Below are 25,577 nucleotides of genomic sequence, written 5' to 3'. Positions count from 1 at the left end.
TCAGAAATGTTGGACGTGTGACTTTCTATGTTTGCTTCCTTTCAGTGGGTGTAACTCTACACTATAGAAGTATTTCTAAATAACATTTCTATTCAACTATTTCTTCGATGGGAAATGCTAATTCAATTAGCTGTGCTCAGAGACAAATTTCAGCTCTTGTAGAATTTCAAACAGCACAGAATACAAGGTATGCTGCTGCTGCTGCTAAGTCGCTTTAGTTGTGTCTGACTCTGTGAGACCGCAGAGATGGCAGCCAGCCCACCAGGCTCCCCCGTCCCTGGGATTCTCCAGGCAAGAACACTGGAGTGGGTTGCCATTTCCTTCTCCAATGCATGAAAGTGGAAAGTCAAAGTGAAGTCACGCAGTCGTGTCCGACTCTTAGCGACCCCATGGACGGCAGCCTACCAGGCTCCTCCATTGGTAGAGTTAAATTTAATGGTGAATAAATTTGAAAGTTGAGCAAAATAGGAAGGAAAATGATCTTTAAGGATCAGAATAGAAAGGAGCCTATATACTTCAGTTCTCAGACTCTGTATATCTGAAAAGAAATCACTAAGAAAGCAGGTGCTGGATTAGACAAAGAAGAGCAAAGAAAAATCTGGAAGCATGAGATTTTCACTGATTTCAGCCATATATGAATGCCTGGAAAAATTGGGACTGTAGCCAAATAGAATGGAAAAAGGCAACACAACTGAATCATGCTGTGCATCACTAAGGATATTAGCGGTTTGATAATTGTGCCTGAAGTGCTTTCCTTTGTTTCTGTCTAATTGCCATTAAACTCATCATTTCACACAGAAATTAAGGCCAAAACTGAAGGAACACTTTGAGTCCTGCTAGTTCATTTTAGGACTTGTTTTGTTTGCTTGAAATCAAGCTGATTTTCTACCTTACCAGTTACCCATCTGAAGGAAATGATTAGAAATGAGTTGGGAAGATCTCCTGAAGAAGATCTCCTGAAAAATTACACAGATGGGTGTTAGTAGATGGTACTGCTGCTTATTTTTCTATTATCCTTTTATTCCTAATGTGAATTTTGAGAAACGTATGTTTCCATTTTAAAGATGGGAATTTAGGTGGGAGAACAATAATATTTTTAATGCATAGCTACTTAAACGGCCACTGAACACAATATGTCTGATTCTAAATGAGGTATTGTTTCACCTCTTCAGTGCTATTAAACGCATAAATTGTTCACTCACAGACATTTTTGACACTTTAAATTTACAAGTCAAATAAGAAATTCAAGTGTATATCCAAGGCTTAGAGAAGAAAGGCAGTGTTCTCCTATCTGGGGTGTTGACATTTGATAAAGAAGGCTTCTATACTCAGTAAGTGTGCATAGTAAAATATTCCCTGGTAGTTATACTCTTGGAGAAAGGATAGTGATAACAATTACATAAAAAAGAAAACTGATATTTTTAGCGTCAGATCCATCCATATTTCCCTATGTTCAATAGGAGGAAATATAATTTTAGCCTTAGTAAGAGCAGTGAGTTTCTGGTAGTTGCTTCTCTGTGACATCAATGTAGAATAATGTCTTTTCTTTGCTAAGCAACAGCTGGCCAAGTAAGTCTCTACATCTCTTCTTTAGCTTTTCTCTAGTGGAAAAAGTGACTTTAATCAAAGATTAAAGGCTCATATAAAGAAATACAAAATTTCAGTTTTGATAAGTGCTATGAAGGATACATTCTCATAGCATTATTTGAGTTTGTGATGAAAGATTTCCCTAAGAAAATGATACTTGAATTGTAGTCTTAGAAAAAGCATAATTTAACTAGTTGAAGAAGAATGCATGGGAAGGTTCTTTCAGTAGAACAGACATTGTTGAGAAGAAGAGACAATGAAAGATGCTAGAAACCAAAGAAGATTAAGAAGAATCAAGATTTAAAAATGTATCATATTATATACTAGTAGTAAGTAGTACTGGGCTTCCCTGATGGTTCAGATGGTAAAGAATTTGCCTGCAATGCAGGAGAACTGGGTTTGATCCCTGGGTTGGGAAGATCTCCTGAAGAAGAGGATGGCTAAACACTCCAGTATTCTTGCCTGGAGAATTACATGGACAGAGGAGCCTGGTGGGTTACAGTCCCTGGGTTTGCAAAGAGTCAGACACAATTGAGCAACTAACATTTTCACTCACCTTCAGTAAGTGCTGCTGCTGTTGCTAAGTCGCTTCAGTCGTGTCCTACTCTGTGTGACCCCATGGACTCCACTAGGCTCCCCCATCCCTGGGATTCTCCAGGCAAGAACACTGGAGTGGGTTGCCACTTCCTTATCCAATGCATGAAAGTGACAAGTGAAAGTGAAGTCGCTCAGTCATGTCCGACTCTTAGCGAACCCATGGACCGCAGCCTACCAGGCTCTTCTGTCCATGGGATTTTCCAGGCAAGAGTACTGGAGTGGAATGCCAGTGCCTTCTCCTCTTTCAGTAAGTAACCTATACCAAAAGATGTAGTGGAAAAACAAGAAGACAAACCCAATCCCAAGAAACCAAGATATGCCTGGCACATGGAATGGGTAGACAAGATCTGTTATCAAAGCTAGATTAAATTTTTTTTGTTATTTTTATTTTTCATTGGAATTATGTGAGTAATATTTTGATACTAAAGATTATTAGCAAGTTTTCTAAAATATATATCCTACCAATCAATTCACTAATTACCTCTGTAAAAATATTACTAAATGAAGTATATAACCAATATGAACAATTTCTAATAGAACAGTGAGCCAGAAGTTTTATGAATATATAATTAAAATGCATTACATAATGTATAACACAAGTTAGCCAAATTTTAAGAACAGCTCATATTTCCTACTGTTTTTCTGCATGTTTTTCACCTCACTGAACACAGTGGACATCTGATGACTTCTGCTGCATTCACAGTCATATTCAAGTGTTCAGAAAGGTGAAAATTTCTCACAAATTCATTAGTAACACCTGGGACTCCTTGGGTGCCAAGAAAGCGCATTAATCAGAAAGAGGGACTGAATCAGGTTAGCTAATAAGGAACAGAGATGCTTCTTAACAACTTGTTTCAAATCAACTATGAAAAAGTGCTCACTTGTGAACTGATGGCTCTTACCAGATGGAGGGTCTAGAACAGTAGTCTCACATAGGTAGTCGTGATGAATAAACTTTTTATAAAACTGCATTCGACTATGAATGGGACATTTATTTATGAGTGCAACAACTACAAATAAAATACAAATTCTGATTTCATCCTTATCTTTCTTTTTTTTTCGTTTGTTTCTTAAACTTTTTCGAAACTGGAGATGTTAAGATGTGATAATCTTACGTGAAATTTTGACTGTGGATTTCAAGTATCCAGATAATTTTGTGACAACTATAGTGAACTTACTGCACTGAGTGACGGAGCAAATTTCTCAAGGTTCACAACTAACTAAAGAACACATGGATTCTAAGCTACTTTACTTTTAGAGAAATTAGTCAAAATCTGAAGAAGACATGACTAAAATTAACGGAAAGCTATTTTAGTATGAATATGATAATAAGAATATAGCTGTAAGCAAAACCCTCCAGTTGGAAGTGAAAATATTTTAAATTTCAAGGGCAGCTTTATTCTTTTTCTACTGATTTCCATACATCTACTAAGCAATATAGTATATTTCTAATTTAATTTAACTTTGACATCATACATCATCCAAAGCTTTTTGGAAACCTAACAGAGTCAGTCTTAATTCTTTTTATCTTCAGCTTATCAAATCATTAATACTTGCCAATATCATTTAAAAAATCTCTAATTGTCTTCTCCTCATCACCACCATAACTACCATTTTCCAAGTGACCATTATCTTTCACTTAGATACATCCAATTGTCTATGTTTTTCTGTCTGCATCCTCTATAATTTTTACCCAGTTAACTTTATAAAACATAAAAAATTTACATAATTTATATCCCTTCTATACTAAATGCTTCAATAACTTTCCACTGGGATTCCCAGGTGGCCTATTGATAGAAACCTGCCTGCCAAGGCAGGAGAGGCAGGTTCCATCTCTGGTTTGGGAAGATCCCCTGGAGTAGGAAAGGATAACCTACTCCAGTATTCTTGTCTGGAAAATTCCATGAACAGAGAAGCCTGGCAGGCTATAGTCCATGAGGCTGCAAAAAGTTGGACAAGACTGAGGGAATGAACACACACACACGACAACAAACATACTTTCCACTACATATAAAATAAGATCTTCACTGCTTATCATCTCACCATGTTGCTTTGTCTGAAACTTATTATGCCCCTTGACTGGTATGATCAAACCACATTAGTCTTGTTACCATCCCTCCAATACACCCATTTCTTCATAATTTTCCAAGTGAATTCCTATAGGTATTATTGTGTGTAGATGCATAGAGTGACTGGAATACATCATTTTATTAAAATAAATATTCCAGTATTCATATAAGTAAAGCCATGTGAGAAATATTATTTACAGAATCCAGTACTGAATATTTTCCTAGCCAAATAATCACACAAAATTGAAGCAGAAAATATGGCGGTTTCACATTATTTAAGCTTAAAAAGAAAAAACTATGTTCATTACAGCTGTGTTTTGTTAGATTTTTAATGTTCATGAATGTTTGTTTCTGTTGGTGTGTCTGTCTGAGGTTGGTTCATGTTTTGCCCAAGGACTATTCTCTACCTCTTTCAAATTCTAAAAATTTTTGAAAAGAAGTCTTATTTATTTGAAAAGTTCTAATAATATCTCTGATGTTCCAATTCTTGAGGATAAAATGTGAATTAAAAATGATGAAGTTGCTTCTCTTAAGAAACATACAGTCTACTGAGGGAGTCAGAGGGAAAAATATACAAAAACATAAATAAAATAAAATGAAATATCTAGTATGAAGGAAAATAAAGAGAGTGCTGGATTACACCTTCCTTGAGTTGAAACTTGAGCTGGTATCTGAAGGTGCAGGCACTGAGAATAATGAGGGAGGGGGCAGTTTAAGAGAATTCTAGCCACGAACACTTATTATAACAAAGATAGGTGAGGGTGTGATGTACTGGGGGCACATCTACACACACAATAATACCTATCTGAATTAACTTGGAAAATTAGGAAGAAACAGGCTTGTAATAAGGAATGGATCCCTATTCAGAACAACAACTATGCATGCATAATACATGTATATATACATAAGTCCTTCTAAGCAACTTTACAAAAATTTTAGCTCCTCTTTCCTAAGGAGTTAGTATTAACCCTATCTATGGAAATTATCTTTGTTTGTGTGTTTTGTTTGATTTTGCTTTTCTGTCTATGATTTGTGTTTCTTTTGACTGATGATATACATTTATATTTTACATTCTATGTCTGGACTGAGTCTTTTATATATATAAGTCTGTATAATATGGCATTTTCAACTTTCTAACTTAAGCATAAATATCTCTGAAAACAGTTTTCTCTTACTTTTCAAATGATGGAACAATTTGGAAAGCCTCATTAGCAAATTGGCTTTCAAATTTGTTTTTAACTCAACTCTAAGGCACCTGATACCCGATCATGAAAAACAATGTAGTTTTATATTTTAAAAATATCCTGTAAATAACATGCAGCTTTCCAATCTCCTAGTTAATGTTTCATCTTCATTCTAAAGCAAGTCCATACAACAATTCTATGGGGGGATATTTCTTCCTTTGTCCTCCCTTCCATAGTAAATCATTATGTCTTCAATGCTATCTGTATTTATAATATTTTTGTCTGTATTACTTATGTGTTGCTGCGTCAAAAATAGCCCCAAACTTAAAGGCTTGAAAATACAAACATTTAGCATTTCATAGTTTGTGTGGATCAGGAATGTGGAGGTGGTTTAGCTGGACAGTTTTGGCTTAGATTCTTTCATAGGTTGCAGTCAAGATGTTCAAGATGTCAGTTGGGCTGCAGTCACCTGAAGTCTTGAATGGCACCAGAGAATCCAGCTCTTTGGATTGTTTCTCACAAGACTGTTAGGAAGATGCTTTGGCTGTTCTCCATGTAGACCTCTCTATAAGGCTGCTTAATTGTCTTCATAAAAATGGCAGATGGTATCTGTCAGAGTGAGAGATACAAAAGAGAGGACTGAACTTTGGGGCCACATACAGTGTGGGTCCCAAAACCTCCCCCAATTCCAACTCATTATGTTTTACAGAACTATGAGAACCACATTCCTCTTCTCCTTGTCATAGTTACAGTCACCTTGGATGTGACAAGTGGATAAGAATGGAGGACATTTACTTTTCTGATATGGGTAAGATTTTACTACTGTTTAGACACAGAGTAATCTCTTGGAGACTAAGTAAATTGTAGATTGAATTGTCTCTACATTTAACATCTTCATCATCGTTTGATTTTTATTTAAAACTCCTGTGGAATGGAGTGAGAAAATTTAAGCCTCAGTAAACTTCCACGTCAAAACCCTTTATTATGTATCAACACACAGGCAATGTAGGTTCCATACATTTTTGTCAACACAACAGCAGGTCTTTCATTTTACCTCAGTGATGGATGTCAATTGATTTTAGCAACAGTTATACTAAGGTTCCTATCCATTAGAGATGCATCATCACAGATGATTTCCTAAGATATTTTCCTGGGGAACAAATATTTTTTGAATAGAAAAAAAGTGATATCCAGCTGCTTTTTTTCATCATATGTTTTCTCATTTGTTCAGGTTTTAATTTTTTTCTGTTTTCTTTTCTCTGAAGTCATGCAATTTACATGAGGTAAAAGGCTGAAGCCTTGGCTCTGCTAATGCAAACCAGGATTCCTGTATGGCCAGCAAACTGCAGCTTTCAACTTGCCATTATGGTACTCTATTAAATATTGGTAGCTGCTTCTCACTTGTTCCTTTCTGATATTGTCTCTCAGTGGGATTTTGAATAGCAATGGGCTATATTATTAACCTTAATCATGAAAATATGTCCACTGCATCTAAAGGTAAATGCTTTATTTTGTGATGATACATATAAATCATCAACTTGGCAAAGAATTTCTCTTTAACTTACCAAGCAGTTCTTTGGTTGGGGATCCTAAAGATTTAAATTGCTCATATTTTTAAGAATTATTATTTTAGAAGCAATAATTAAGTCAATCAATTTTTGCTATAACATGATCCCTAATATTGGTGCACCAATCTAAATTTCTGGGAAAGGGTGTGAAAGGATTGTTGGCTTTTATAAAGCATGCACTTATTTTCTTTCAAAATGAGAAACTGCATTTATTTTTAAAGGATAAATCAACCTGTGTATAGAAACAAAAATGTAACCTCAAGTTCCTCATAAGATGCTAGACACACCAAAGAATGAAATAAAAATAAAAATATCCTGGCTATGTCACTCTTCGAATCTAAATATCAGTCATTAAACTTCAGTGGTTAATGTCCAGAGAGGAATTTATGATTGTGTAGAAGAATAATCCAATATATTAACTTCATAATATCTTATAATGTAATTAAACCCAATTATATCAACTATGTACTTCACTAATCAATTATAACTTGTTCTAACAATTGACTGTATATTTAGTTATAATTCCGAGTTTCTAAGTTTCTACATCACTTTTTTACCCCTAATTCTACCTCTGTCTATGTCCATATAACCAAATTTGAAAAATTTTATTTAATTCACATGTATGTTAAGCAAGTAGATTTAAAAATTATGGTTATATAAAGTTATTCTGAGTGGACTTGTTTTCTTCATTAATAATTTTACAGTTTAAAAATAGTTAATATTTTAAAAACATTATCAGTCATTTAGCATGTCTTTAGATAGTACAGGGAAGTTTTTGTAGTTAATCATAGTTGATTAGTATATAGACATTTCAAAATAAGTAGTTTCCAAAAGACAATAATTGCAGAAGAAATGGCAGATATTTCCAAAACCTCAGCTATCTTCCAAGATCATACCCATACGTAGACAATTTCAGACATATCATCACTGCCTAAATTGGTCATTTATTGTGTGTGACCTTTCATGACTTGGTACTCCCTCCTAGACAATTGCCTAGCAAGACATGGATAAACTTCCTTCTTACCTGGTGGCTCAGAGGTTAAAGCATCTGCCTGCAATGCAGGAGACCTGGTTTTGATCCCTGGGTCGGGAAGATCCCCTGGAGAAGGAAATGGCAACCCACTCCAGTATTCTTGCCTGGAGAATCCCATGGACAGCGGAGCCTCATGGACAGCGGAGCCTGGTGGGCTACAGTCCATGGGGTCGCAGAGTCGGACACGACTGAGCGACCTCACTTTCACAAGTCAACTAAGTATATATGGAAGTGAACAAAAGCTATGGAAATATATGTTGGAGATGGACAAGATACAAATTTTAAATAAAGAACCAACTTATAAATTGTCAACTAAAAAAGTTATTATTAGTCAATGGCTTAAACTTAAGACATTATAGGGACAAGTTTTCCAGAAAATGTAGCAATGACACGAATGGAACAAAAGTTCAACAAGACAGAAGATAGGTTGAATGAATGTAGTAGGTAAGTCATTTAAAAGATACACATTTCTAATGGTATTAGCGGCCCATAGGAAGACGGTCTATCATACTTTGGTGTGCTGTTTTACGATCTCTTGGACATTTTGGCCCCCTTGACCCAAATATTTTCTCACTAAAGACCATCTTCCTTCCTTAATTTTATTGACATTCCCGGTCTTGCATCTTCAGTAATGCAAGGAACCATCTACTGATGCCACAATCCTTAAGGCTGACCTTCAAACATTCAATCATTTTCTAAGCTTCTTTGCTTTCAAGAACTTTGTGAACTCACCATGCACCCTGCCGTAGTTGCTAAAATGTTAGTCAGCACTGATTCATTGCATAAATCCAGTGCTGAGTACTTGATATTTTTAAAAAATTGATCCAGTCTCAAGTAGAAGTTGGACAAATGCATAGCGCATGGAAGAATGTTCCATACAGAGGGAACAGTGTGATCAACATACAAAGGCATATATGACATAGCTGATTGTTTAAGTATGAGTGGGCCTATCAGCAATGGAGTAAATCGGGAATGTATACAGGACTCAATCAGAGTCCATTTTTCTTTGTCCCAAAGCATGCTTTTTTCCTTTACATAGAATTAAAATATGCAAACATTATCTTCTTATAATTCTTTTTATAACTATATACTGCAATTAAAATTATCCAGTTATTGTAAATCAACTATATGCCAATAAAAATTTAAAAAATATTCTGTAACCCTCCAAAAAATCGGTAACCAAAGCTGTAATTGATAGATATGTTAAAAAAAAATCCAGTTAAAAGCTCTATATATTATATATTTTATGATTCTGAGGAAAATATAGCAAATATTGTTTTACTATTATGTAATCTAAAGCATATATTAAATATTATAAATAGGCTCTTAATAATTTAACTATACCTTTAAATATAATACATTTGACAATAGTGTACTTCTTTGAAAATATCCCCATAGGTAAATGAGAGATTGCAGATATGAAATTATTTTATATTTAAGCATATATGGGGGAGGCTTTATAAGATCACTTAAAGCTGGGTGATTTTACTTTAATCTATATTTCACTGTACTACTTACTTTACCCAGAAAAAAATTATTTTGTCTGCAGATAAGTCATAGCAGTGATATCTTTTCCATTTATTCTATATTCTACTATAAAAAAGCTGTATATCTTTGCAAATCATTTAACACTTGAGACTTGAATATTTTTGACATAAAAACAGCGGTGATGTTTTGAGAAGAAAATGATTGCTTAGCAATATTTATGATCTAGGCTTTAGGTATCATTTAAAGACTTAAAGTATGCATTTGCTTAGAAGTACTCCACAACCTTCAAATAATGCCTAGTCCTCTCATGAGGCTGTATTTTTTAGAAAACACTGTTCACCTGTCTGGTGGTATTGTTTTTTCTCTAGATTGCAGAATACCTAGAAAATAAGTGGTATGTAGAAAAGAAGGCAGTTTTGTTGTTGTTATTTGTTACTGCAGCTATTGCTTCCACTGCTGTATATCCTAGCAGTAATGACATTAAAACAGAACAAACAGAACAGGATATGTATGTATGCGTGTAACTGACAATTGTAACCATACAGTTGGCTCTTTTAGAGTATAAAATGCAATGCTTCTTAGCACATTCACAGAGTTGTGAAAGTGTCACTCTAATCAATTTTTGAACATTTTCATCATCCCCCAAAGAAAACCTGTACACATTAACAGTCCTTCCCCAAGATCACTCCTTTTTACCTTAAACATTCTCAATTTGGAATTAAATTTTCAAAGATACATGATCAGTTCTCCTCTCTGATACAGTTTGCTTTATTTTCTCAGTTTGGTAAATAATACAAATGATTAGCGGCATTTTTAATCCCTTGTTCTCTGGCACAATATACTTAAATTGCTTTTAGCTTTTGAACTGTGGTGTTGGAGAAGACTCTTGAGAGTCCCTTGGACAGCAAGGAGATCCAATCAGTCTATCCTAAGAAATCAGTTCTGAATATTCATTGGAAGGACTGATGCTAAAGCTGAAACTCCAATATTTGGCCACTTGATGTGAAGAACTGACCCATTTGAAAAGACCCTGATGCTGGGAAAGATTGAAGACAGGAGGAGAAGGGGAGGACAGAGGATGAGATGGTTGGATGGCATCACCCACTCATGGACATGAGTTTGAGTAAACTCTAGGAGTTGGTGATGGACAGGGAGGCCTGGCGTGCTGCAGTCCATGGGGTCACAAAGAGCCGGACATGACTGAGTGACTGAACTGAACAACCAAAATAGTTTATAAGTAAACTGAATCTTTTGATAGCACTAAAAATGACATGAAAATACAATAAATTTCCTTTAAATCATCTGCTAGCATTTCTGGAGGGATAATATGGATAATTAAGTGTGGCAATGAGTTTATTTAATGAAAAGTTAGCACTTAACAATAATGTTAGTCACTACTGAGTGTGATTTATCAGTACAATTAGCAAAATGCTTAATAACAATTTCTTATAAGAACACAAAAGAAGGACTGAAATTTACCTAATATCAGAAAAAGAAAACAAAGAAGTTCATGTTGTTTATCAGGTCAATAGAAGAAAAAAATGGAGAAGACTTGTTTCCCAAGCAAAAAATAACACACGCTATCCTGTATACTATTCATATATCTAAATCTCAGATTTCTTTATCACATTGATATAAAACCACCTTCAGGGCAGCATTCATTGTGAGGAATGGATGCAAGACTATCTTTCAAATAAGGTTTTTGTGTTAAAGAAGTTAAGTTTTTTTCTCTTGCTTTCTTCCTGAGAAAGCTGTTTTCAGGGCAGAATTCCTAACATTACACTGAACAGTTATGCCTCCCAAGAAGTAAGTAGCTTCTTAATGGTATCTTCATTCTTGAGGAAATATGGAGAAAGTTTCCAGAGGAGAATAGATATATTAAATAAACACAGATGTTTTCTGCTAGGCTAATTTATCTATGGTGGAGGTGGGTAGTGGTCAGTCTTCTGAATCACAATGAATTTGCATAGTTGTGTTTGCAGGGCAGAATTTGAGGGCCTACAGTTAGAGCTCTGCAAAACACAGCACATATGAGCTGTGGGTGAGTCATTACACCTTGTGTTAATGGCCTAACTCAGTTATTACCTGGGTGGTTTTAGAGACTAAATCACCAATCTAAAATGTATTGGGGACTGCAAATCACATCTTAAAAAAACAAATGTCTATAGAAGCATTGCTGCAATATGGATTATTTTTCAGATTGTTGTGTTAGTCACTCAGTCATGTCCAACTCTTTGTGATCCCATGCACTGTAGCCCGCCAGGCTCCTCTGTCCATGGAATTCTCCAGGCAAGAATACTGGAGTGGGTTGCCATTCCCTTCTCCGGGGGATCTTCCTGACCTAGAGATCGAAACCAGGTCTCCCACATTGCAGACAGATTCTTTACTGTCTGAGCTACCAGGGAAGACTTTATTTACCACAAAACTTTATGATGAGATTATAAACACTAATTTAGTGTTTCTAAACACTAAACAATAGGACTCCCGCAACTACTTGGATTTCCTGCTATATCCAGGATTCAACTTGAGACTTTGCACCAGGCCTCAGAAAAAGATGCTGACCCCAGGGTATAATTCTTGTCAAGGCAGCCAAGCAGTGTCACCTCTAGGATGAGACACTGCTATCACTGTGGATTATAGACTGCCAGTATGCACAAACTAGCTTGGAAATGGAGTTTTTAGTTTTTTCTTAATTGTGACCTTTCAGTTGGTAAAAACAACAACAACAACAAAACAGTGTGGCATTCTGTTTACATTATATTATGTACAATTATCCATAGACAACAGTCTATGTTTTCATATTTTAGAGTAAATTAATAATAGTGAAAGTGTTAGTCACTCAGTCATGTCCAACACTTTGTGACCCCATGGACTGTAGCCCATCAGGCTCCTCTGTCCATGGAATTCTCAAGGCAAGAATATGGAGTAGGTAGCCATTCTCTTCTCTAGGGGATCTTCCCAAACCAAAGACCAAACTCTGATCTCATAAATAAATGTTATTCAAGTAAACATTCACAAGCTTGGAAGAAAAATAATTTTGGGAAAAGACATTTTTTTCAAAGCTATAGAATTCTCTATTTGAAAGTGCTCAGTTTTAAAGGGGCATCAAATTGTTTTGTTAAGTGAGTTGTCACACTATTTGATGAAAAATATTTAATTTCATTATTAAAAAATCTGTATTAAACCATAAAGATGAGTGATAGACACATACAAGAATTTCACAGAAGGAAAAATACAAATGGCAAAATATTGAAGATGTTCTTCACTTCATTGATAATCAGGAAAATGAAAACTATAGTGAAACAACATTCACAAGTGCTAAGTAGACCCAAGCCAAAGTATAGGCAAAAAAATGGGAAAGCAGAAACTTTAAGCTTAGATGGTAGAGTGCAACTGGCATAACCATCTTGGGAAATAATTTGAGCTTGTCTGATAAAATTAAATACTTGTATAACCTATGACACTGTTACATTCACAGTTACATAATGTAGAAAGATATATTTTTATATTCATAGTTACATTCATAGTCAAATAAAGTAGAAATATATTTTTACATTCATCAACTAATAGGTCAAAGGTGATTCATGGTATCATTATTTGTCATACAAAAAAAACATTCATAGCATTAACAGGAAAATTGAAAAAATATGGAATTTAACACAAAAATGGATGGGACAAAACTCCTCTAATCAAAAAAAATCTTTAAGAAAGTGTAGAAGGGACAAAAAATGTCATAATTTTTATAAAGTTCAAAACCAAATATAAACTATGTTTTTCCTGAATACATATATATATATATATATATATATATATATATATATATATATATATATGGCAATGCTCTAAAAAAGAGTGATGAAAACATTAAAATCAGAACAGAAGTTATTTCTAGGGACAGCTAGAATGATGGGTTGGTAAGATTGAATTGGTGTATATTTACTTTTGGCTTCTGTGATCATGTTTATACTTTTGAACATATTAATTATTATATAAATCAAGAAATTCTGTAAAAATACAATCTAGTCTTGATTTTCTATCAAATATGTCCTCAAAAAATTATAAAGCTATTATTTTATGAAGCCCAACTCAAATTCTTATGTCTAATCATATCAGTGATAAAAAATAAAAAAAAACTGGGTCCTCTCATCGTATTCAAGTATATTTGAAAAATGAAAGTTCTTAAATATTTTTTTAAAAAGAAATTCCTTGTGCTCTTGATATTGTGATTACCATTTCACTGCCCACCAATAAATTTTGGCAAATGCTGTAGATCATACACTGAAAATGCTGAAAAATTTGAGAATCTTTGCAACATTAACAGCCACTGTTAAAGATGTGGGTACTTTCTTATGACCTAGCACTTTTCCAGAAAATGTATAATGGCATCTGATTTGCATTTTGGAACTAATTCTGTTTTCTTATTTTTGCTTTTGTACCATAAGTACAGATGTTACTATATAGTTTTGCCAGCTTATCTAATGGTGTGTTAAAAATGAATCCAAACTCTTAAAAAGTCCCTTTGTCAAAAGTTTTACAAAGTAATAAATCTTCCTTGTATTTGCCTATCAAAAATGTTATATCAAACAAGCAAATGGAGAGCTTTGCAACATTCACAGTTGGTTAGTTTAATTGAAAACATTTCACATATTTTTAGCATTTGTTAAATCAACTGCATTAGATACGCAGTTCTGCACTATACACAATTCTGATTCTAGTCTCACAGCAGTTTTTACCTTAAGAAGTGTTACTGTGTTATTGATAAGAAAGCACGGAGCTTTTTTGATCTCATTATGCCCTTCTCTTTCACATGTTATTCAGTAAAATCAACACATGAAGTGTATATACAGAACATGAAAGGTCTAGAGAGCACTGTTTTGAAAACTGCTATATAACCTTAGGGCTTCCTTGGTGGCTCAGATGGTAAAGAATCTGCCTGCAATGCAGGAGACCTGGGTTTGATCCCTGGGCTGGGAAGATTCCCTGGAGGAGAGAATGGCTACCCACTCCAGCATTTTTGCCTAGAGAATTACATGGATAGAGGAGCCTGGCATGCTATAGTCCACGGGGTCACAAAGAGTCACACATGACTGAGTGACTATCAGTTTCACTTCACTTAACTTCTTACAACCTTAAGTCATGGAAAATACTGATAATTTTCCAGGAAAAAGAACAGAGTTACCTTCTAAAGCAATATTTCATATTCATCATAATTCCTGTCTTTCACAGTTTAATTACAGATTTAATGTTTTAAGCATAATGAAAATATAATGGAAGATATTATTCTGCCTAAAAAAAAGTAATGATCAAGACAAAGCTAACCCACATCCCAAAGCTGTAAGTAGGACACTTGGGTAGTTTGTTCCATTATAGTACGTGGAGAGAGAAAAGGTAAGTGACTATGTCATCTGTTGCTGCATAAGAAACCACATCAAAACTAGTGACATAAAACATTATCTCACCGTTCTATAGCTCAGGAATCTATGGCTTATCTGGGTATTTTGCTTCAGAGTTTCTTGGGTACAGAAATCAAAGTGTCAACCATGCTGTAGTCATCTTGAGGGTCAATGAGGAAAGAATCACTCACACTCACACACACTCACACTCACACACACTCTGGTTTGTAAGAGTCTGTTCTTCATGGGCAGTTGCATAAGGAATTGCAGTTCCTTGCTAGCCACTGGTTGAAGTTAAGCCTCAGTCTCCTGCCGTGTATATATCCCTGTGGAGAAGTTCACAACCTGGCAGCTTGTTTCACCAGAGCTAGCAAGTGAGAAGGCAAGAGACAGTGTAAGCAAGATAGAAGGCAGTCTTTATAACCTGACTTTGGAACTGACAGCCATCATTTTTGCCGTATTCTACTTAGTGGAATCAGGTAAGTACTTTTAGCCCACATACAAGGGGAGTGAAATTTTATAGTGAATACCAGGAAGTGGGATTGTGGGAAACCTCAAAATTTTAATGGCCTCAGAATGACACACTTATTTCTGAATTTTCATCCACATCTCAGGTTTCAAAACATGAATACTAATTTCAGAATCTTAACCATAGTAGAAAGATGGATAAATTTTTACAACAGTTTAAGGAAGTTGTAAAAGATATTGAAATATGTGTTTGGTTAATTAACGTTTTAAAAGCTAAAGACAAAAGTTAAGAGGAGATTTAGGCTGAATATTAAGAAGTGTCATGTATGTCAAGTTGTTTTGTTGTTACTGCCATTACATTATAATTTAAAGGTATCCATGTCATATTCCTGATTTTAGGTGAAATGTTGGCCAGTAAACATGACATCTGATTTAGTTTTTGGTAGAGAGCATTGACATAACAAAGAAAATTTCAATCTATTTTTTATATTTTTAAGTTCTTATATTACATTTGCATTTTGAACTGTCCCACATGCATTTTGTTTATATGCAAAAATAATAACATTTCTATAGCTTATGAATGTGATAAATTATATCAAGGGATGTTTTTGATGTTGCACCATCCTTGAATTCCTGGATATACACACATCCAAGAGGAATGGTCGAAAATATTTCAGGTGCATAATTAAAACATATGCAGTATATATCTCATGTTCTATTGATCAGAACATTTATTCCTTCACCAATACAACCCTGTCTTCATTACTGTAGATTAAAATTCTCTTGAAAATACTTAAGTGTAAGTCCCTCTACTTTGTTCTTTTTCAAAATTGTTTCGGATAATGTAGGTCATATGAATTTATGCATACATTTTAAACCATGCTTCTTTAATTCTAGGAAAATAAACAAACCTTTGATATTTTTGTTTGGAATGCATTACATCTTCACATCAGTCTAGGAATAAATTTCATCTTAATAATTTTTGTGTCTTTTGGTCAATGAACACAATAAATTTCTCTGGTTATTTAATTTCTCTCAGAAATATTTTAAATTTTTCAGTGTATAGGTCTGACACATATCTTGTTCATTTTTTCTAAGTATTTTGCAGATGCATGATTTAATTTTGGATATCTTGTAAATTATATTGTTTATTTTTTTATTTTCTTAGTTTTATTTTTTATTTTTTTTTAATTTTAATTTTTACTTTATTTTACTTTACAATACTGTATTGGTTTTGCCATACATTGACAAATTATACTGTTTATAATGTCAAATTCTTATGTTTATTGATAATACGAGAAAAACTTAAATGTTAAATTGGTCCTTAATTCCCAAATTTTCTATCTCCATGAATTAGTAGTAGTTGCTTTAAGTTGATCCTTTATTATATTTCTCCCCGGCTTATTATGTCCTCTATTAACACAGATAGTTTTATTTCTTTTTCAAGTTTCTTAAACAAGTTTTATTATAACCTGTTTCTTGGTAATAGAATAACAGGAGAAAAAATGCACAGCTCTCTTTTAGCTTTAATTTTATGGAGATACTTGACATACCAATAAGAATCTCTGAATTATGCATGACCAGACTGACTTAGGATAATCTTTGTATGTCTTATATTTCCCTTTTCCTCCTAAAATATATACATACATATATATATATGTATGTATATATATATATATAATTTTGATAGAGAAAGAGCATTTTCTTCCAGTTTTCTTTTAGGATTAAAAAATCCCTTATACTCTAATCCAATCATCTATTTTTAACACTGCTGTTGCTGCTGCTGCTGCTGAGTTGCTTCAGTCGTGTCCGATTCTGTGCGACCCCGTAGACGGCATCCCACCAGGCTCCCCCGTTCCTGGGGTTCTCCAGGCAAGAACGCTGGAGTGGGTTGCCATTTCTTTCTCCATGCATGAAAGTGAAAAGTGAAAGTGAAGTTGCTCAGTCATGTCCAACTCCCAGCCACCCCATGGAGTGCAGCCAACCAGGCTCCTCCGTCCACTAGCTTTTATTAATTAACTGCATACTGGTCTGTGTGCTTGCATGATGTATGCAATCATGTGGTTAAAACATAAAAGTGTCTAAGTAACATCCAAAGTCAGATGATTTTCTTAGCACTGGCCTCCTTCTACAAAGAATTTTTGTGCTAGTAGAGATTCTTGTATTATCCCGTATAGTCCCTAAAATGATTTCTCCCCCAAACTGGTTCTTGCTATTGTGGCAATATTCAAAATGTCCCCTTGGTTTAACCAAATTCTCCAGAACTGGCAATAAGGAGGACTTGCATAACAGTCTAAAAATTTTGAGCTCACATATCTTATCACCTGCACTGGAACTGATTGGGAGATCAACCTTTCATCTTTAAGATTCAATTTGTTTGCTTGTATAAGCAAAGATGTAGTAAGCATACAACAATCTATCTCTCCTACTTACTACATCTAAAAACTGTACAGAACACAGAAAGTAACTATGGAAGATATCTAAAAGGTAAAGAAAAGAGATGGATTTGAGAGGATAGTTAAGCCTGGAGATGCAACATGTAAGGGGGATAAATTTCCTAAATTTTCTCTCTTCACTCTTGAAGATTGGATCCAAAACTTTATAACCTCAGTCAAAAACTTTTGCCACAAGGGTGGTGGCATCGCATAGTCAGCTAAAGCTTAAAAAGATAAATTAGAACCAGTATTAGGGCCAAAGGATCAGGGAAAGATCTTCAACCAGAGATTATGGAAATCTTAGAAAGATGAGAGCTGGAAGATATCTCCTATTGCTATAAATGAGCATGGAAACCTGTACGTGTTCTGGGCTTATCTCTGTGCTGAAGTAGAAAAAGGACAGACCCAGAGAAGCATAGCTACAGAACTAACCTTCTGTTTACATTTCTACCAAACTGTCGAACTTTTGTACAGTTTGGGAAGACTCAAAAAGTACACAAAGACTTTGAGAAATGGACTAAGATTTAAGCAAGTGATCCAAATTCAGACTTATTCCTGAATATCACATGTGAGGAAAAGACTCAAAACAGCTGAACAAAGGTTTTGACAGCTGAAAAAACATTGAGACTACAGACTACAGAAGGCAAGACATAATTTGTCATCTGAACCTAACTGGAGTGAAGGCCTGTTAAAACAAATATATCTATCAAGAGAAGACTCTTGACAAGCTAAACCTCATGGGCCAAGTCCAACTCTCTGCCAGTCTGGTTAAAAAAAGAGAGAGGGGGAAAAAAAAAAAGCTTTACTGCACCATATTCACACATGTGTGAATATCATCTATCATGTCACTTGAGTCTCAGAAGGAGAGGAGAAAAAGAAGGTGGAGACAAATATACATAAAGAAATAATGGTTTAGTATTTCCCAAATTTGGTGAACTATCTGAACATTTACAGATTTAGGAAGTTAATTTTACCCAAAACAGATTGAGTTTAAAGAAAAACATGTCCAAATACATGATAATCAAACTGATTAACACAAAGATAATTAAAAACCTAGAAAGAGGCTAGAGAAAAAGTACATGTTACATACAAGGAATAAAATTACATACAAGGAATAACCTTTTGAATACTGTGGACTTTTCATCAGAAATCATGGAAGCCAAAAAGCAGGGCAATATCATCTCTAAAGCAGCAAAAGAAAAACAACAACAACAACAAAAAAACCCCTGCCAGCTCAGAAAAATTAATTATCAGATGAAAGGAAATTCAAAGAATGTGTCACCATCAGACCTGCTCTAAAAGAAACATTTTTGATATGAAGGAAATGATACCACAGGGAAAGTCTAAAATTCAAGTAAGAGGAAGAGCAAGAGAAATGTGAAAACTGAGTAAATGTAGAAGAATATCTTTCTCCTCTTAAGTTTAAAAATCTGACTTTTGAAAGCAAATTGGTTTTTAGAGTTTGTAGATACACTACATGTGTCAAATATGGAAAGTGGGAGTAAAAGAATATGGTTATGAGACTTCAACATTTTAGTTGAAGTGGGAAAAATAATTTTAAATGATGAAAACAAAAAACACTATCATCTAACGAGTTTTCAAGTAAGTAGATATAATACACTGGGTGATATTAGCAAATGGAGTGTGGCAAAGTGCCTCATTCTGTAGAATTTATACACTTTTCTAGAAATTGTAATATATTAATACTAGTAGACTACACAATTTTGAAGATATAATCTCCCTGAAGCAAAATAAACTAATAGATGATAGAGAAATAAAAATGCAATACTAAAATATATACAACTGATAAAGAGAAATACGGAAACAAACCAAAATAGAAGGTCAAAACAAAAATAATAAAATTATAGAAGTAAATCAAATTACCTCAATAATGATATCATATGTACTCATACGTACCTGAATGGGGGAAAAAAAAAAAGACCTAAGTGTATGCTATCTGTAAGAAATCTCTTAAGTATAAGAAGACTTAGGTTAGAAGTGAGAGGTTGGAAAGAGGTGAACCGTGAAACACTAATCAACTGGATGCTGGGAAGATTGATGCTTCTACCAAGATGCAGTAACAGGGCCCAGATTTAATCTCCTTCTTGGAAAAATAAATACAGAAAAAAATGCCTGAAACAATGGTTTTCAAGACACTGGATATCAGGGTTTTCAAGACACTGGATATCAGGCAACAAAGAATAGCATTCCTTCAGATAAGGGAAAAAAATGAGCTGAGTCCTGCGGTTTCCCCAGCTGAGGGACCTGTCTTACTCTACTTAGGCTGGTACAAAAAAAAAAAAAAATACCACAGACTGGGTGGTTTAAACAACAGAAATTGCTCTTAGTTCTTGAGGCTGTGAAGTTTAAGATCAGGTGCTGGCCAGTTTTACTTTTGATGAGGACTCTCTCCCTGGCTGGCAGACAGCCACCTTCTACTGTGCCCTTGCACGGTCAGAGTCAGAGAGCTACGGTATCTGTTCCCTTTCTTAAAAGGGCACCAGCTATTTCAGATTAGAGCTGGGAGAAATATCAATAACCTCAGATATGCAGATGTTACTACTCTTATGGCAAAAGCGAAGAGGAACTAAAGAGCTTCTTGAAGAAGGTGAAAGAAGAGTTTAAAAGCTGGCTTAAAACTCAGTATTCAAAAAATGACTGTCATGGCATCTGGTCCCAATATGTCATGGCATCTGGTCCCGATACATCATGGCATCAGGTTCCAATACTTAATGGCATATAGATGTGGAAAAAATGGAAACAGTGACAGACTTGATTTGGGGGGGGTTCAAAAATCACTGTGGATGGTGACTGCAGCCATGAAATTAAAAGACGCTTGCTCCTTAAAAAAACCCTATGACAAATCTAGACAGAGTATTAAAAATCAGAGACATCTCTTTGCCGACAAAGGTCCATATAATCAAAGCCATTGTTTTCCCAGTAGTCATGTATGGATGTGAGAGTTGGACCATAAAGAAAGCTGAGCAGCTAAGAACTGATGCTTTTGAACTGTGGTATTGGAGAAGATGCTTGTGAGTCCCTTGGACTGCAAGGAGATCAAACCAGTACCCTAAAGGAAATCAGTCCTGAATATTCATTGGAAGGACTGATGCTGAAGTTGAAGCTCCAATATTTTGGCCACCTGATATGAAGAGCCGACTCTTTGGAAAAGACCCTGATACTGGGAAAGATTGAAGGCAGGAGGAGAAGGGGACAACAGAAGATGAGATGGTTGGATCACACCATAGATTCAATAGATATGAGTTTGAGCAAACTCTGGGAGATAGTGAAGGACAAGGAAGCCTGGTATGCTGCAGTCCATGAGGTTGCAAAGAGTCAGACATGACTTAGTAACTAAACAACAACTTATGACCTCGTTTAATCTTTATCACCTCCTGCTAGCTCCTAGGTCTTATCTCTAACCCAATAATACTATGAGTTAGGGCTTCAATATATGAATTTTGGGGGCACACAAACATTCAGTCCATTACAGGCCTTGAGAGACTCTGCAGACCATTGAACAGGGAGAAGACGCCTACATGAAGTCTGGCAGATAAGCAGATGGAGATGAGAGTTTGGCTTGATCAATGTAACAATTTACAGAATGTAGTACTGGGGAGAAGAGAGCTGAATCCTGGAAATATGCACAGGTCACCCTTAAAAAATTTGGCAGAATACTAATCATAGGATACAAGGAAGTTACCCATGACCAGAGACAGAATTTCCTAAAAAGGAGCAGAGGGAAGAGTGACTGGCACTCACGTAAGGCATGAAAAAGTGCCTGTTCCCACTAATCAAGTTAAAGATTCTAATAATTTAAGGTACATTGAATAGAGTATTCGGGAAGGTCTGGATGGTGAAGAATAATTAGCATAAGAATAAAAGTTGCTTTGATCCGGCCTAACAAATCTTAAAAGCAATACACAATAGGTTTAAACTGTTTACAAGTAAGATGAAAGCTTAGGTAATTCTTTGAAACTTCTCATCAAGGCACCAAAATTTCACTTAGAGCTCTGTCTTTAAATAAATGTGCTTTTCCTAACATATCTCTGATTTCACAAAATATGAAAGTAGGGAACTCTTTTTCAAGAAAAAATATTTTTGCAATTTCTACAGAATGTTAAAATATTAATTACTTATAAAATAACTTTATGGCATATCTTGTTATTTAATGATCACACAGATCATTCACACTTCTGGCTCTTAACAAATCCTTATGATTATCTTAATGGAGCAGAAAAAATTTTCAGAATATACTATTATTTGTGATCAATTATATTTTAAAGTATTGTACTAAATATTTTTCTCAAAAAGGAGATTGGCTAAAACTTATCCAATTACATACTTAAAAATTAAACTATTCCATATAATTTAATAATTTCATCTGAGATTTTAAAAGGGAATCAAATAGAATAGTCTGTCATTCATAAGTTCAAAATACAAACCAACCAGAGATTTCTATAATTAAGATGATGAAAAGTTAGGATTAAAAGGTGACTAACTACTTTCACTGGACATAAACAACAGACTGGTTCCAAACAGGAAAAGGAGTACATCAAGGCTGTATATTGTCACCCTGCTTATTTAACTTCTATGCAGAGTACATCATGAGAAATGCTGGACTGGAAGAAACACAAGCCAGAATCAAGATTGCCAGGAGAAATATCAATAATCTCAGATATGCAGATGACACCACCCTTATGGCAGAAAGTGAAGAAGAACTAAAAAGCCTCTTGATTAAAGTGAAAGTGGAGAGTGGAAAAGTTGGCCTAAAGCTCAACATTCAGAAAATGAAGATCATGGCATCCGGTCCCATCACTTCATGGGAAATAGATGTGGAAACAGTGTCAGACTTTATTTTTGGGGGGCTACAAAATCACTGCAGATGGTGATTGCAGCCATGAAATTAAAAGACGCTTACTCCTTGGAAGAAAACTTATGAGCAACCTAGACAGCATATTCAAAAGCAGAGACATTACTTTGCTGACTAATGTCCTTCTAGTCAAGGCTATGGTTTTTCCTTTGGTCATGTATGAGAGATGTGAGAGTTGGACTGTGAAGAAGGCTGAGCGCCAGAGAATTGATGCTTTTGAACTGTGGTATTGGAGAAGACTCTTGAGAGTTCCTTGGACTGCAAAGAGATCCAACCAGTCCATTCTGAAGGAGATCAGCCCTGAGATTTCTTTGGAAGGAGTGATGCTAAAGCTGAAACTCCAGTACTTTGGCCACCTCATGCGAAGAGTTGACTCATTGGCAAAGACTCTGATGCTGAGAGGGATTGGGGGCAGGAGGAGAAGGGGACAACAGAGGATGAGATGGCTGGATGGCATCACTGACTCGATGGACGTGAGTCTGAGTGAACTCCGGGAGTTGGTGATGGACAGGGAGGCCTGGCGTGCTGCGATTCATGGGGTTTGCAGAGTCGGACACGACTGAGTGACTGAACTGAACTGAACTACTTTCACATAATGTACCTAATGAGCACACTATCAAAATATATTATCCTCAAATTGACATTTTTCCTCAAAAGTAAGTTATTTATGGCAGTAGTTTAAGGCTTACAGTAATAATAACCTTTTGCATCTAGACAGAAAAAAAATTAATTCAGTGATTCTTATATTAATTAATATATGCTTTTATAAGGTCATTCTTTAATTTTACTTTTTAAGAAAACATTAGCAAATGTAATCATAATACAGAATGATTAAATTATAGTGCAAATGCAAAGATAAAACTAAATATTTCTAAAATGGGCACATTTAACATATTATCAATTTTTTGGAATAAGGCTTCAGTTCTATGAAATCATGTAAACCAGAGTCTTTCTTAAAAGCAATAATAAACAAATGGGACCTAATTAAACGTAAAATCTTTTGCACAATGAAGGAAACTATAAGCAAGGTGAAAAGACAGCCTTCAGAATGAGAGAAAATAATAGCAAATGAAGCAACTGACAAAGAATTAATCTCAAAAATATACAAGCAACTCCTGCAGCTCAATTCCAGAAAAATAAGCGACCCAATCAAAGTAGGCCAAAGAACTAAACAGATATTTCTCCAAAGAAGACATACAAATGGCTAACAAACATATGAAAAGATGCTCAATATCACTCATTATCAGAGAAACGCAAATCAAAACCACAGTGAAGTACCATCTCACACAGGTCAGAATGGCTGCTATCAAAGAGTCTACAAACAATAAATGGTGGAAAGGGTGCAGAGAAAAAGGAACCCTCTTACACTGTTGGTGGGAATGCAAACTAGTTCAGCCACTATGGAGAACAGTGTGGAGATTCCTCAAAAAACTGGAAAGAGAACTGCCATACGACTCAGCAATCCCGCTGCTGGGCATACACACAGAGGAAACCAGAATTGAAAGAGACATGTGTACCCCAGTGTTCATCACAGTACTGTTTATAATAGCCAAGACATGGGAGCAACCTAGATGTCCATCAGCAGATGAATGGATAAGAAAGCTGTGGTACATATATACAACAGAATATTACTCAGCTATTAAAAAGAATGCATTTGAATCAGTTCTATTGAGGTGGATGAAACTGGAGCCTATTACACAGAGCGAAGTAAGTCAGAAAGAAAAACACCAATACAGCATATTAACACGTATATATGGAATTTAGAAAGATGGTAATGATGACCCTATATGTAAGACAGCAAGAGACACAGATGTAAAGAACAGACTGTTGGACTCTGTGGGAGAAGGCGAGGGTGGGATGATTTGAGAGAATAGCATTGAAATATGTATATTATCATATGTGAAATAGATCGCCAGGTTTGATGCATGAGGCAGGGTGTTCAGGGCTGGTGCACTGGGATGACCCTGAGGGATGGGATGGGGAGGGAAGAGGGAGGGAGGGTTAGGATGGGGAACACATGTTACACCCCTGGCTGATTCATGTGAATGTATGGCAACATCCACCACAATATTGTAATTAGATTCTAATTAAAAAAAAAAAGTTCAAATAAAAAAAGTGTGAAGTACAATTACAGAGTTAAATTAAGATTTCTTTTTACCATGATTTCCCTTTTTACTTTACTTTAAAAAGGAGAGGTATTCTCATTTTATATAGATTATGTTTCAGCTTGTTAGAACTCACAGAATTGGTGAAGAAACATATTTAATGTATATATCTAGGTTTATTCTTATGGAATATATATTTTTTCTTTTGATTTCTGGGAATAAATCTCTTTAAGACTGGCTTATTTTTCAGATCAAATAGAACCTGTTGAATCTGTTGCAGTCTGGAAAATAACATGGCCATTTTGGGAAATGTCATGAAATTCCTGCTAACCAAGAATCCAGTCTTCTTCCCACGTGTATTAGTGAAGAAATTTGGTTACAAATAATACAAATCACTGAAGATGGGGACTTCAGCCACAAAATTAAAAGACATTTACTCCTTGGAAGAAAAGCTTTGACAAACCTAGACAGCATATTAAAAATCAGAGACATTACTTTGTCAACAAAGGTTTGTCTAGTCAAAGCTACGGTTTTTCCGGTAGTCAGGTATGGATGTGAGAGTTGGACTGTAAAGAAGGCTGAGCACCAAAGAGTTGATGCTTTTTTTTTTTTTTTACTTTATTTTGCTTTACAATACTGTATTGGTTTTGCCATACATTGACATGAATCCACCACGGGTGTACATGTGTTCCCAAACATGAACCCCCCTCCCACCTCCCTCCCCATAATATCTCTCTGGGTCATCCCCATGCACCAGCCCCAAGCATGCTGTGTCCT

Source organism: Ovis canadensis, chromosome 9, assembly GCF_042477335.2.
Source record: "Ovis canadensis isolate MfBH-ARS-UI-01 breed Bighorn chromosome 9, ARS-UI_OviCan_v2, whole genome shotgun sequence".
Lineage (NCBI taxonomy): Eukaryota > Metazoa > Chordata > Mammalia > Artiodactyla > Bovidae > Ovis > Ovis canadensis.
This window is presented reverse-complemented; position numbering follows the sequence as displayed.